Consider the following 6,374-nt stretch of genomic DNA (forward strand, 5'->3'; position numbering starts at 1 on the left):
GAAACAAACAAACAAACAACACAAAATGAAATAGTCTTTACTTTTCAGCCTAATGTCCAGGTTAAAACACAGTAGATGTGATGGGGAAAAGTTCAACCAATATTGTTCAAACAAACCAGTTTTTCATTGTTCACACAGTACCGCTGGCATCAAAGCACGGGATAATTATAACCCTAACGTTTTAGCAAAACGAAACATTGATATCACGCCCTCATGAAACAACCATCAAAAGCTAATCTGCAAGAAAAGCATAATGCATAAATTCCGCGTCGGAAATAACTTAAGCTTCCCAACATGTTATAGTTTTATATTCATACAAACTCGGACATACACTGATTTTTACAGTTAGTCAAGTTTTGACTAAATGTTTTAACGAAGAGGGGGGAATCGAGACGAGGGTGTGGTGTATGTGTGTGTGTGTGTCTGTCTGTGCGTGTGTGTGTGTAGAGCGATTCAGACTAAACTACTTGGCCGATCTTTATGAAATTTGACATGAGAGTTCCTGGGTATGATATCCTCAGACGTTTTTTTAATTTTTTTGATAAATGTCTTTGATGACGTCATATCCGGCTTTTCGTGAAAGTTGAGGCGGCACTGTCACGCCCTCATTTTTCAACCAAATTGGTTGAAATTTTGGTCAAGTAATCTTCGACAAAGCCCGGACTTCGGTATTGCATTTCAGCTTGGTGGCTTAAAAATTAATTAATGACTTTGGTCATTAAAAATCTCAAAATTGTAAAATAAATATTATTTTTATAAAACGATCCAAATTTACGTTCATCTTATTCTCCATCATTTGCTGATTCCAAAAACATATAAATATGTTATATTTGGATTAACAACAAGCTCTGAAAATTAAATATATAAAAATTATTATCAAATTTGTTTTTTCGAAATCAATTTAAAAACACTTTCATCTTATTTCTTGTCGGTTCCTGATTCCAAAAACATATAGATATGCAGACAATATCACCCTTTTTTTAAAGGATGAGATTGATATGTATTATGCACTTGAAATAATGAATGACTTTTCTAGCTTTTCAGGCTTAAGGATACATAAGAGAAAGTCTGAGGCGATGTGGTTGGGTAGTAGGAAACATTGTGATGAAACATTTTATAATTTTGTTTGGAAGAAGAAGTTGAAGATTTTGGGTGTATATTTTTGTAATGATAAGAGTGCTTCTTTGGTAGAAGATAACTGGACTGGAAGAATAAGGAATATTAAGCGATTGATTTGTGCATGGGAGAAGCGAAATTTGAGCATTGTAGGGAAAATATGTATTGTGAAAACGTTTTTAATTTCACAATTTGTGTATATTATGCAAGCGTTTGTATTACCTGACTGTGTTTTGAATGAAGTCAATACCTTATTGTTTAGATTTCTGTGGCGAAAAAGAGATTGTAATCGGAAGGCCTTTGAAAAGGTGAAAAGAAGCGTTGTATGTTTTGAAATTGAAAAAGGTGGTTTAAAAATGATCGATATTAGGCAAATGCAAATCTCTTTTTTATTACAATGGGTTTCACAACTTACTACATCAAATGAAAATGATAATTGGAGTTTCACTCCAAAGATGATGTATTTGCGTTTTGGAAAGCACTTTGAATGTTTCTTATCGAATGTAAACAGTGCAAGATTTAAAGGGTTAGACCTAGTGAAATCACACTTCTGGAAAGCAGTATTAAAATATTGGCTGGATAATAACCACTACGATCGTGGGACAATCGGGCCGATTTTATTATGGAATAATGCATGCATAACGTATAGTGGCAAAGTTTTATTTTTTGAGAGTTGGATACAACGAGGTGTATTGGTATTAACTGACATTGTACGTTCGGGAGATATCAAGATATATGTGATTTGATTGGATATTCGCCAAACCGAATTCTTGAATATAATGTTGTAAAAGCTGCTGTGTCATTATTTATGAGGAAAAATGCTGTAAATATGACTGATGATGTTTGTATTACCTTACCACTGTTTAACGGCAAAAATGTGTTAAGTGCCAGCGAATACAGGAAAGAGATTATTAATATGAAAACAGATGTACCATGTTCCGGAGGATTTTGGAAGAGAAAGTTTAATGTAGAAATTGATGAACGATCCTGGATAGTTGCCTATCAGTCAACACAAGAGACTAGATTAAGAGTTTTACACTGGAAAATTATGCACAACATTTATCCGACCAACATTCTCCTGTGTAAAATGAAAGTAACGGAAACTAATAAATGTAATTACTGCTGTGATGTAACTGATTTCATTGAACACTTCTTTTTTGAATGCCCGGTTGTATACAAATTCTGGAAGTTTATTGAAGAATTTATTTTTCGTACTTTAGAAATTAAGATTATTTTGAATGTTAGTGATGTTTTATTTGGTATGCATTTTGTAATGGTGAGAAAGGCAACTATGTATAAATTGAACCACATTATCTTAATCGGAAAGATGTGCGTTAGTATATATAAAAAAACAAATTCGTTTTTACCGTTGGAAAGTATTTTTAATAGGCAGTTACAGATAAGAAGCATTTTTGTGTGAGTGTTCGAAGAACAAAACGTTAAAAAAGTTAGCTTGCTGTTCTCGATAAGTATGAGATATTGTTAATTGTTGTTATTTATGTGAATAAAATTGTTTGAAAAAAAAAAAAAATATGATATGTTTGGATTAAAAACACGCTCAGAAAGTTAAAACGAAGAGAGCTACAGAAAGGCGTGCTATCCTTCTCAGCGCAACGAATACCCCGCTCTTCTTGTCAATTCCACTGGCACTGCCTTTGCCACGGGCGGTGGAGTGACGATGCTACGAGTATACGGTCTTGCTGCGTTGCGTTGCGTTCAGTTTCATTCTGTGAGTTCGACAGCTTCTTGACTAAATGTTGTATTTTCGCCTTACGCGACTTGTTTTTTTTTAAGAAGGTATTATTTAACTAATGCAGACAAACTCATCGCATGCAAACACACACACACACACACACACGCACGCAGGAAAAAGAGTTAAATAATACCTTCTTAAAAAAAAAATATGATATGTTTGGATTAAAAACACGCTCAGAATTATACAAACTAAACTAAAGTGAGAAGAATGAGGGCTGCACCTCTCAAGTTCAAGTTGAGGCGAGATAACAACTTCCTCGTGTGTTTTCCTGTATCCTCGGTTCACAGCAGGTCCGCCGTCAAGGCTGGAGTCTACGCCTGAACATAGGAAGTAGGATTATAATGGCAGGTCCGCCGTCAAGGCTGGAGTCTATACCTGAACACAGAAAGTAGGATTATAATGGCAGATCTGCTGTCAAGGCTGGAGTCTACCCCTGAACACAGAAAGTAGGATTATAATGGCAGATCTGCCGTCAAAGCTGGAGTCTACCCCTGAACACAGAAAGTAGGATTATAATGGCAGATCTGCCGTCAAGGCTGGAGTCTACCCCTGAACACAGAAAGTAGGATTATAATGGCAGATTTGCCGTCAAGGCTGGAGTCTACCCCTGAACACAGAAAGTAGGATTATAATGGCAGATCTGCCGTCAAGGCTGGAGTCTACCCCTGAACACAGAAAGTAGGATTATAATGGCAGATCTGCCGTCAAGGCTGGAGTCTATCCCCTGAACACAGAAAGTAGGATTATAATGGCAGATCTGCCGTCAAGGCTGGAGTCTACCCCTGAACACAGAAAGTAGGATTATAATGGCAGATCTGCCGTCAAGGCTGGAGTCTATACCTGAACACAGAAAGTAGGATTATAATGGCAGATCTGCCGTCAAGGCTGGAGTCTACCCCTGAACACAGAAAGTAGGATTATAATGGCAGATCTGCCGTCAAGGCTGGAGTCTACCCCTGAACACAGAAAGTAGGATTATAATGGGTAACTCCACCAATGGACATCAGCCAAAGATTTACAACATTTAAAAAGAAATTATTTAAAGCATGCATTTAATGGTACAAGCAAACATGTTTACAACGAGCCTTCGCCCTACAGAGGAATTACATCAGCAATATTCATTATCGGAACAAAAAATTACATTCAAGCAAATTATGTACGTCAAAATGTCTAATACACATACCTTTAAACTCACACGCGAGTAAGAATGAACTAGACTGCATACCCTTTTTCGAGGCAATAAGGAAAGCATTCTCACGTTGAGTGACACAGTGGCTGCATATGTTGTGATGGAGAAGGAGGAATTTGACAATACACACACGTGACAGGGCAGGTGAGGTTACTGCATGGAACGTTGTATGAGGAAAAGGTGATTGTGTGACAATGTGACACCCACAGTGTTTGTGTGTGTGTGTGTGTGTGTGTGTGTGTGTGTGTGTGTGTGTGTGTTTGTGTGTGTGTGTGTGTGTTTGTGTGTGTGTGTGTGTGTGTGTGTGTTTGTGTGTGTGTGTGTGTTTGTGTGTGTGTGTGTGTGTTTGTGTGTGTGTGTGTGTGTGTGCGGTGTGTGTGTGTGTTTGTGTGTGTGTGTGTGTGTGTGTGTGTGTGTGTGTGTGTGTGTGTGTGTGTGTGTGTGTGTGTGCGGTGTGTGTGTGTTTGTGTGTGTGTGTGTGTTTGTGTGTGTGTGTGTAACATGTGGCTCAGTGGTTACAGTGCACGCTGCTATTACAGCTTTGTCGTGCCTTAACTTTGTGTCTGGCAGGCAGCCGACCTTTCACAAGCACTTTCATTATATCTAACCATACGCAAAAATTGTATCATCAACTACCATATCATCGTGTGTACGTTTCATTGCTTACCTTAAACAAAAAGCAGCCGATATTTCACCAAAATGCACTCGTCAGTTCTTCTTCTTCTTCTTGTCGTTCGCTGTTAGATCGTCAGTCCGGACTGCAGGGCGAAACGTGCTGTCCTGTCCAAGTCCTCTCTGGGGCCGTATAGCTTCTTTTGTAGCGCTGTCTCCTCTGGCCAGGTGGTGTCCCTCAGAGCACTGTGGTATGGACAAGCCTGCAGGATGTGCTCTGCTGTCTGATTCTTGCCACACGGACATAGGGGGGAGGGAACTAGCTTCACTGAGCTTTGTGGCCATATGATGGTTTAGTCTGTTATGTCCAGTGCGGAGTCGTCAGTTCAACACAGCACAATCCTAAACTGGCATTGCATGCAGACACCCCCGTGTGGCCATAACTCAGCTTCCTCATTCCTTTCCATGCTATTTCAATATTAGTTGTTTGTTCAAAACTATTACATCTTCTTCCTCTTCCTCGTTGGCCTAAAAAATGATGACATGATCCGCCGGCTAAAAATATAGCGGTGGTGGTGTCTGGAAGTGCTCATACTACCAGGATTCAGTCGGTCAACAGCCACTTTCCGAGCTACGCCATTAAGTCTTGGCACAAGTGAATGAAATACTACAAGTTGACATCACTGTTCATTGGCTCTATCGACGCCCGTTTTTAACCGCGTGCTTCCCTTTATATAATAAACCGTCCATAGATCGTCGTCCTCCCTAACAAAATCCTTTGTATGTCATCGAGAATAGAGGATTTTGGGTAGGGAAATCCTTTCATGCAATGACGTCAGTGCCTTTCGGCGATTGGTCAATGCATTTCGTAGAGTGAAACAACAACATAATGTCGGTGACGCTTGGAATTATCGCTACTTGATATTGCTTTCCATGCAAACTTACAAAACACATCTGAACAGGGAAACCGACGAGTCAACAAATGCTCGATTCGAGAACCCGGGCACGTGGAAGTTATGTTTGCAGTTCAAGTTTTAGTTTTCATGCATTTAGTTCGTGTGCCTCGATGGCAAGGTGGGAAGACGTTTGCCCCCAGAGCCAGCGGTCTCAGTTTCGAGTCCCGTAAATGACAAGACTTTTGTAAAAAAAAAAAAAATCTCAATTTTTCATTTTTTTCTTCTCTTTTCTGAACTCTATCTTCTTGTATTTTATTCTTTTTGATTTATCCCAAAGGTTTTGAGTCGTGTATTGAAAATCGAATATAGTACGTGGGTGCCCTTGAACAGCTTTCCCAGAATCCCGTATTCTATTTTTAGTACGGGATATCCCCAAGAAAAGGTCAAAGGGCATATGAATCACCGCGTGTCGACTGCTAGTAATTGCAGTAGAGTTCTTCTAGTATGATAGACTTCTGGTCTTGGCTATAGCTATACAGTCCCACTGCGCGCCGTTGTCGGAAATCTGGTGTTCTCATTGATAATGCACACAAACATTGCAGTCGTCAAATTTACTATGTTTGGTATCAGTGGTCAGACTGAGTAGCAGACTTTATTTATGAGTACGATTTAGACATCATGCAGTTACAGTGCCGGGTGGATCTAAAAGGGGGGGGGGGGGGCTGGCTTCCGGCAGCCCTCGATCCCCTCCCCACTTACCCGGCAAGTGTACTTTTTGTTTTAAGGCGAGACGCCAAATACCCCT

The sequence above is a fragment of the Littorina saxatilis genome, linkage group LG4 (assembly GCF_037325665.1).
Source record: "Littorina saxatilis isolate snail1 linkage group LG4, US_GU_Lsax_2.0, whole genome shotgun sequence".
Taxonomy (NCBI): Eukaryota; Metazoa; Mollusca; class Gastropoda; order Littorinimorpha; family Littorinidae; genus Littorina; species Littorina saxatilis.